General features: G+C 44.4%; 2 non-coding genes across 2 annotated transcripts; both read left to right on the forward strand.

Annotated features, from left to right (window-relative positions):
* Positions 1 to 2,187: 2,187 nt before the first annotated feature.
* On the forward strand, positions 2,188 to 2,291 carry LOC142313560 (U6 spliceosomal RNA). The gene has a single exon (XR_012754554.1). It is a non-coding gene; the product is annotated as a U6 spliceosomal RNA (small nuclear RNA).
* Positions 2,292 to 5,924: 3,633 nt separating this feature from the next.
* LOC142313542 (U6 spliceosomal RNA) lies at positions 5,925 to 6,031 on the forward strand. Its single transcript, XR_012754536.1, has one exon. It is a non-coding gene; the product is annotated as a U6 spliceosomal RNA (small nuclear RNA).
* Positions 6,032 to 9,546: the final 3,515 nt, after the last annotated feature.

The raw sequence follows: 9,546 nt of genomic DNA on the forward strand, positions 1-9,546 counted from the left end.
CCACCGTAGTCCAAGGAATCTGCCATATTCCACAAATGGAAGCCTGAAAACATAAACATAGAGAAATAAAAACAAGACACAGTCACTAGTTCACCAATTTATTAAAAAGCAAAGTTGCCACGCAGGTCCAACGTAGTCCGGCTCTTACCAAGACGTTGCACAATGATCAAAGACTATGGAGGCTCAGAACAAGGCTCCATAGAGTTTGAGAAGACACAGTCCTTTGTTCACCAATTTATTAAAATGCAAAGTTCCCACCAAAGTCTGACGTAGTCCAGTGCTTCCCAGGATGTTTCTCCACAATAAAAGACTATGGAGGCTCAGAATAAGGCTCAGAACGAGGCTCAGAACGAGACTCCATAGAATTTGAGAAGCAGCCGCTCCCGCCTCTTGCCACGCACAGCGAAACCCGGCAATTCTGATGAATGGTATTGTCAGGAACGTCACTTATATGCAGTTGTATACCTTCTATGTCCCCCAAAATGTACTCGTGCCCCTATTCGTGTTCCTACACAATAGTAATGTCCATTTTTGAACACAGTCAACTTGGAATTGTTTCGCCTTTGTGTTCTTACACAGTAAAAATGCCCTGTGTGTGTCCTACACAATAATAGTTCTTCTCTTAGGGCTGTACAATTATACTACACCCTATGTGCCCCCTTTAGTCCCCAATATTGTTGTAATGTCCCCGAATGTTTACCCACACAATAATAATGGCCCTTTTTTTCAGCCACATTTATTGGTATTGTTTGTCCTTTGTGCTCCTACAAAGTAAAAATTACCTCTCTGTGCCCCTATACAAATGTAATGTCCCCTTCCATCCCCCAACACAGTAGTAATGTCCCTCTTTGTTTCCCACTTAGGCTGCTTTCACACATCCGGCTTGAGCTCTGCGGCTCAATCCGGCTGTGCAAGCTATGCAACGGATGCGGTGAAAACACCGCATCCTTTGCATAAGTTTTTCCTTTGCAGCCAGTCCGGTTTTTGCCGCTTGCGGCATGCTACTGAGCATGCGCAGTGGCAAAAACCGCATGCGGCGGCCGGATGCGGTTATTGCCGCATCGCGCCGCATCTGGCCGCCATAGACATGCATTGAAAAATGTGCCGCATCGACCGAATGCGGCGCGATGCGTTTTTTTTTTGCCGCACGAAAAAACGTGCCAGGCAACGTTCCATCCGGCCGCCGCATCGGCTAAATCTGCCGCATGCGGCATAAACCGGATGGAACGCAAGCCCTTGTGGCACAATGCGGCACTAATTAAAGTCTATGCAGAAAAAACGCAACCGGCAGCAAAAAAAAAACGGTTGCGATTTTCCTACAAAGTGCCGGATAGTGCCGCACAGGAAAAACCGGAGGTGTGAAAGCAGCCTTAGGCTGCTTTCACACATCCGGCTTTTGCAATGCGGCACAATCCGGCACTTTGCAGGAAAACCGCAACCGTTTTTTTTTGCTGCCGGTTGCGTTTTTCCTGCATAGACTTTAATTAGTGCCGCATTGTGCCGCATGGGCTCGCGTTCGGTCCGTTTTTTGCCGCATGCGGCAGATTTAGCCGATGCGGCGGCCGGATGGAACGTTCCCTGGCACGTTTTTTGCTCCGGCAAAAAAAAACCGCATCGCGCCGCATCCGGCGCTTTTCCCAATGCATCCCTATGGATGCCGGATGCGGCGCGATGCGGCAAAAACCGCATCCGGCCGCCGCATGCGGTTTTTGCCACTGCGCATGCTCAGTAGCATGCCGCAAGCGGCAAAAACCGGACCGGCCGCATGTAAAAAACTTATGCAAAGGATGCAGTGTTTTCACCGCATCCGTTGCATAGCTTGCACAGCCGGATTGAGCCGCACAGCTCAAGCCGGATGTGTGAAAGTAGCCTTATACTACAACATCTATCACAGGCAAAAGCTGCCCCCTCACTATCTCCCAGCATGCTCTGCAGTGTGGATCTAATTTGCATATTGAATTATTGCACAATATCTCTTATTTTTTCCCCAATTAGCTTTTTTACAGTTTGATTTCTTCATTAATAGGATATTACCGAAAATCTTTCAGAATTTACTGTAAAAAAAATAAATAAATTAAAATAATAAATAAAATGATGTCCATAAGTTAAAATATCCCATTTTTTTAGGCCTATATATAGCGGTCAGGTCGGATATCAGTTGGAGCTTGCTTTGGCAGCACATATACTTTGCTTTTGGCAGCACATTTACTAAACTTGGTACGATACAGAGAAGATAAGCATGGCCCCTGCGCAAGGATGACACGCAAATTCGTGAAGCGTTCCATATTTTGACGCATTTATTAACCCAAATGTACTTTTTTTTCGTCAATTTTTGAGGTAAGAACATTTCTGGCCTTGTTAACCCCTTCAAGCCATGGCCATTTTGCTTTATTTCCTTTTCGTTTTTCGTCCTCTTCTTCAAAAAAGCTCTAACGTATTGATTTTTCCACGTGAGGGCCGTGTGTTGTACTTTTGAATGACATCACTCATTTTTTCCATATAATGTACTGGAAAATGGGGGAAAAAAATCCAAAAGTGGAGAAATTGTAATTTAAAAGTGAAATTCCACAATGTAGGATTTTTTTTGCCACCATGTTTACAATTTGGTAAAAGTGACCCGGCATTATGATGCCTCAGGCCGGTGCGAGTTCGTAGATACAAAACATGTATACTTTTACTTTTATCTAAAGGGTGAAGAAAAAGCAGAAGTTTGTCCAAAAAAAGAATAGCGCTTTGTCGCCATGTTCGGAGACCTGTAGCATTCTCATTGTTCGGGATCTGGGGCTCAGTGACGGTTTTTTTTTTTGCGTTTTGACCTGATGTTTTTAATTATACCATATTTGTATATGATGATTTGATCGCCTGTTATTTCATTTTAGGGCCATGTTGCAATGACCAAAAACCATCATTTTGTCATCTGGAATATTTTTTCTCGCTACACCTTGTACTAATCAGATTAATTGCTTTTATATTTTGATAGCCCAAGCATTTCTGAACTCAGCAATACCAAATATGTGTATTGTCGCACCCCGGGGCAGCCGAGCTGCTCGGATCCAGGCAATCCGTGGCTCGAGGGGTCCCAGATCCAGGGGCACGTCGATCAATTTTTAAAAAAAATGGGAAAAATAATAAAAATAGTCCGACTACGCCACACGCGGTGCGCGGCCAGGGATGGCATGGCCACCGCTGCCGTTCTTCCCTGGGGGTGATGGATGGGGCAGCGTGGATGGTGAAGCCCTACGTGAGCAGGGCTTTTCCCCAGGGGTAGGTAGGGGTTAATGTGGAGGTGCAGTGAAATACCTCAGTCCAGACAGGGGAGTGCAGTTTGGTCGCTTTACTTACAGCTGGGTTCGCAACCTGGGGACGTGCTGGATCCCAGGTGCGCCCGAGTCCTGTGTCCCTGTGCCAGCTGACCTGGTGCCACTCGCCCACCGATGCACTTGTGTGTGTGTGTGTGGGTCCTCCCTGGCGTGGAGCACTTGGAGGTCCTCCTGGTGTCTGGGTCCTGCCGCAGACAGTTTGGACTATTTAAGGGAATATGTCCCGGTCCTCCCTTTGCTGCTTATGCCTCGGATGTTAATGGTGGCAGATGAGTCCTGGAAACCCACCCACCTGGCAGAGAATAGACGGCTTGAAGTCCCGGTGTGTTCTAGGATCTGCACCCCGTGCGTGCAAAGTACTAGGAGCCCTGGATTTCCACTCCCACAGCATTCCACTGTCCCTGGAGCTTGACCTCTCGTTCTCCAGATACTTTCTCCCCTGAGTGGCTGCTGTTTCTACTCAGGTCTTGGCGGGGTCTTTGCTACTTTCACTGTGCCTCAAGATTCCTTTCTCTGTCTTGACACCTTTACTGACAACTCATTCTCCTCCTTGCGACTGCTCACTTTCACTCTCTCCAGCCCGCTAACTGACTCCTCCCACTGTCTACCCACACTCCCCAGGCCATCCACTCCTCCCCCAGGTCTGATCTCTCCCTACCCAGTTGTCTGCCTGTTAGCTCACAGTGCCCAGCCCTGTCACCTGGTTCTATGGGAGTCTCCCGCCCTGGTTTTGGAGTGTATGTGTCCTGGTGTGCTGGTGTGTGTGTACTGACTGGCACAGTTATGTAGGACCCGAGCTGTTACAGTGATGTTACCTTGTTTTGTGACACCTGGTTACCGCAGGGGCGTCTCAATTTTGTTTTGTTTTTTAGTTTTTTAATTGTTTTGCTTTCAATGAGGCAAAAGGGGGGTGATTTGAGCTTTAGCTTTTATTTTTTCATATTTTACATAATTATTTATTTCTTTAATATTTTTTTACTGATTTTACTAGTTGCCCTAGAGGACTTTATGACTGTACACTGCGATGGCTTTTCCTGTTCAGAGCGATGCTGCAGCATCGCTCTGATCAGGAGAAATGCTGGTCTCCTGAGAGTGCTGGCGCTCTGTTGACTCTCACAGGAAGTGATTCATGACAGCATTAGGAGTAATAATCTGACCCCGAGCTGTCATGGAAATACAACGACGCCCCGTGATCGCATCACGGGGCCACTGACGGTGGCGGGAGCAGAGTTTGACAGTGTGATCTAAAGGGTTAACACACGCATGTCTGCTGATCAGATCCGCCGGAGCCCATGGTAACCGCAGGGACACGACCAATGGCGTCCTAGTCACTGGGTTAAATAAATAAATTATCGTAGTTAATTAAAAAACTGGCATGGGTTCCCTGCTATGTTTGGTAACCAGCCAAGGAAAAGCAGACAGCTAGGAGCTGATAGGCTGGGAAGGTCCATGGTTATTGGCTCGTCCAAGCCTAAAACTAGCAGCCTGCAGCTGCTTGAGAAGTGGGCATCACACTGGATGCTCTAATTCTGACGCTTTGCCCGCCTCTTTCTGATTGCCATGGTGCAGTGGCAATCGGAGTAATGGTAGCTGGGGTTGATGTCAGCTGTGTAATGTCAGCTGGCAGCAAGCCCAGGGGATAGTAATGGAGAGGCATCTATCAGGCACCCCCATTAATAACCCAGTAATAAAAAAAGACAACATACACAATTTAACAAAATGATTTATTAAAATAAACACTTTCCATCATTCACTACTTTATTAAAACAAACAAACAAAAAAATAGCACCGCCGTAGTCCAAGGAATCCGCCATAGTCCACAAATGGGAACCTGAAAAAGATAGAGAGAAATAAAAACAAGAGACTGTCCCCTGTGAGCCACTGTATAGTATTAGTAGCCCCATGTACAGTAGTAATGCCCCCTGCACAGTAGTAATGCCCCCTGTACAGTAGTAATGCCCCCTGTACAGTAGTTATGCCCCCTGCACAGTAGTAATGCCCCCTGTAGAATAGCAATGCCCGCAAGATCAGTAGTAATGCCCACCTTTGACCCCCTGTACAGTAGTAATGCTCCGTTGTGCAGTAGTAATTTCCTCTGTGAGCCCCAGTACAGTAATAATGCCTTCCTGTACAATAGTATTGCCCAACTGTGATCCCCATGTACAAAAATAATGCCCCCTCGTACAGTAGTATTGCCCTCTGTGAGGAGCCTCTGTACAATACTAATACCTCCTGTACAGTAGTAATGCCTCTTGTGAGCCCCTGTAAAATTGGAATGCCCCCTGTGTGTGCAGTAGTAATGCCCCATGTACCTTAGTAATTCCCCCGTGTGGCCCTGTACAATAGTAATGCCCGTTGTACAGTAGGAAATAGTCCCCATGTGCTCCCAGGATCCTGTGCGGCGGCGCGGATCTCATTTGCATATTAATTAGTGACAAATATTAACTATTTTTTCCCTGATTACATTTATTACACTTTAACTGCAACATTCATAGAGTGCTACCTAAAACCTTTCAGAATTAACTGATTTTAAAAATAATCTCCCTAAGTTAAAATATTTACTTTTATAGGACTATATATAGCGGACACGTCGGATGGCAGTTTGTGCTCGCTTCGGCAGCACATATGCTGAAATTGGAACGATACAGAGAAGATTAGCATGGCCCCTGCGCAAGGATGACACGTATAATCGTGAAGCGTTCCACATTTTCACACATTTCTCAACCCCAAGTTTTTGTTACCCTCATCTCCCAACATTTCGGCCCTTGTTAACCCCTTACGTTTTTTCGCTTTTCCTCTCCTTCTTATTCCAAAAGTCAGAACGTTTTTTTTATTTTTTCCGCAATATAGTTATATTTGGGCTTGCTTTTTGAGGGAAAACTTGACCTTAATACTAATAATTTATAAATGTATTCATTTATTTAGCGCTATTAATTCCACACTTTATATACATCAGGACACTGTCCCCATTGGGGCTCACAATCTAGAGTCCCTATCTGTATGTCTTTGGAGTGTGGGAGGAAACCGGAGTACCCAGAGGAAACCCACGCAAACACGGGGAGAACATAGAAACTCCTCACAGAAAGTGTCCTTGATGGGTTTTCAACCCAGGACCCCAGTTCTGCAAGACTGCAGTGCCAACCACTGAGCCACCGTGCTGCCCGTGACTGACATCATTGATTTTACATTTTTTTTTACTTTATAAAGTAGTGGAAAATGGTAAAAAAAAAATCCAAGTTCGGTGAAATTGCTAACAAAGTGCAAGTCCGCATTGTTTTGGGTTTTTTTTACTTTCCATTTTCACCATATGGTAAATTAGACTTTGCAGCATGATTGCCCAGGTCAGTACGAACTCTTAGATACCAAACATGTATCATTTTTGTTTTTATTTAAATGGTCAAAAAAAATTCAGAAATATGTAAAAAAACAAATAAATATACCTTTTCGCGATATTTTCCAGGACCGTAATGTTTTTATTTTTTGGGGATCTGGGACTATGGGAAGGTTTATTTTTTGTGCCCTGAGCTGACTTTTTACTGATAAAACCGGGGGTAGATATGTGTTTTATTACAATTTAGGCTATGTGCACACGTAAAGTATTTTGTGCAGCTCCACTTCTGCATCTTTTTGCAGGAAAACACGTTTTTGTACAAGGTTGTGCACTACATCGGATTCCCTGTACTACGTCAGACCTGCCTGGGTTTTTATTTTAAATATATTGGTGAACCAGGGAAAGAGTTGGAGAGTGGAGTTTTTTCAAATAAACTCTTTGTGTGTGTTTTTTCTTTTTACTTATCGGGTTAATTATGGGGGTGATTGATTGACGCCTCTTCATTAATAACTCCTAGGCTTGATGACAGCTGACATTACAAAGCTGACATCGACCCCAAAAATATATTACCCTGATAGCCACCGCACCAGGGCAATCGAGAAGAGTCAAGCAAAGCTCCAGAATTGGCGCATCTAATGTGGTGCAGAAATTCTGGAGTGGCTGCGGGCTGCTATTTTTAGGTTGGGAAGGGCCAAATAACCATGGGTCTTCGCAGCCTGATAATATCAGCCCCCTGCTTTCTGCTTTACCTTGACTGATTATCAAAGATAGGGGGAATCCCACGTAATATTTTAAAATTATTTATTTATTTATTAGGTTAAACAAGACTAAAAACATTGTTTAGTGCCACATGAAAGGCTCTAAATGGTGCAAATGTACACCTCATGACATGTATGACATGTATGACACCTCATGTAACCCAGGGAACGTCGTAGACTATGTTTTGACAGGAAAATCTAACCCCGCGCTTTACAGTTACTCTCTGAAAAACATGCCTTCATTAAAGTAAATGGCGCCTGGAACTTCAGGTTATTAGTAGCAGCTGTGAGTGGTTGCTACAGGAACAAAAGACATTCATAGTATAAGAAGCGTATATGTGAGATAATAAGATGTCAGTGGGGAGATGGATAGAGAGAGACAGACAGAGAGAGAATCAGACAGAGACAGACAGGGAAAGAGACAGACAGAAACAAATGGTGAAAGAGACAGACAGAGACAGACGGGGAAAAGGAGAGACAGACCTGGAAAGAGACAGACCTGGAAAGAGACAGGCAGATATGCAGACAGGTAAAGAGACAGGAAGACAGGGAAGGAGGAGACAGCCAGAGAGACAGACAAAGATAGATGGGGAAAGACACAGACCTTGATAGAGATAGATGGGGAAAGAGACAGAGAAACAGAGACAGACAAAGACAGGCAGACAGGGAAAGAGACAGACAGGAAAAGACACAGACAAAGAGACGGGGAGACAGACGGGGTAAGAGACAGACCTGGGAAAGAGACAGACCTGGAAAGAGACAGATGGGGAAAGAAGCAGAGAGATAGAGACAGACAAAGAAAGAGACAGAGACAGGCAGACGAGGAAAGAGGCAGACCTGGAAAGAGACAGACCTGGAAAGAGACAGACCTGGAAAGAGACAGACGAGGAAAGAGACAGACAGAGACAGACGGGAAAGAGACAGACGGGGAAAAAAACAGATCTGGAAAGAGACAGACGGAGCACATTACTTGGTTAATTTAGTTAAATCTGTGTGGAATATCTGTGGTGTTGAAATATATGTTGTGAAATGCTTCTATTAGCTTAGTTTTTGCCTTTCAATAATTACATTTCTATCTATTTATTTTGTTGTTTGTGTTTGCAGAATGCATTTTTGTTAATGCATTCTATTTTGATAACAGCAGTTATTAACATGGGTGAAGCCGGGTAGTACAGCTAGTATAATAATAAAATTGTAACCTGTGGAGCTTATTGGACAACTTTTTATGATTAAATAAATAAATGGGGGGAAAAAACAGCGTGGGGTGCCCCTTATTTTTGATAACCAACAAGGGCAAAGCAGACAGCTGGAAGCTGTTATTATGAGGCTGGAAAGGCCCATGATTATTGGCTCCTTCTTAGACTAAAAATACCAGCCCGCAGCCACCCCAGAAGAGGCGCATCACATTAGATGCGCCAATTTTAGCGCTTTGCATGGTTCTTCCCTGGCGTGGTGGCAATCAGGGTAATGGTAGTTGGGGTTAATGGCACCTGTGTAGTGTTAGCTGGCATCAAGCCTAGGGATTAGTAATGGAAAAGTATCTATCAGACATCGCCATTACGTCCCCAGTAATAAAAAAAAATCCACACGTAAAAAATACTTTATTAAAATAAACACTTTCCATCATTCAATACTTTACTAAAGAAAAAAAAAAAAACAGCAGGACCACCGTAGTCCAAGGAATCTGCCATATTCCACAAATGGAAGCCTGAAAACATAAACATAGAGAAATAAAAACAAGACACAGTCACTAGTTCACCAATTTATTAAAAAGCAAAGTTCCCACGCAGGTCCAACGTAGTTCGGCTCTTACCAAGACGTTGCACAATGATCAAAGACTATGGAGGCTCAGAACAAGGCTCCATAGAGTTTGAGAAGACACAGTCCTTTGTTCACCAATTTATTAAAATGCAAAGTTCCCACCAAAGTCTGACGTAGTCCAGTGCTTCCCAGGATGTTTCTCCACAATAAAAGACTATGGAGGCTCAGAATAAGGCTCAGAACGAGGCTCAGAACGAGACTCCATAGAATTTGAGAAGCAGCCGCTCCCGCCTCTTGCCACGCACAGCGAAACCCGGCAATTCTGATGAATGGTATTGTCAGGAACGTCACTTATATGCAGTTGTATACGTTCTAT

Source organism: Anomaloglossus baeobatrachus, chromosome 5 (assembly GCF_048569485.1).
Source record: "Anomaloglossus baeobatrachus isolate aAnoBae1 chromosome 5, aAnoBae1.hap1, whole genome shotgun sequence".
NCBI lineage: Eukaryota > Metazoa > Chordata > Amphibia > Anura > Aromobatidae > Anomaloglossus > Anomaloglossus baeobatrachus.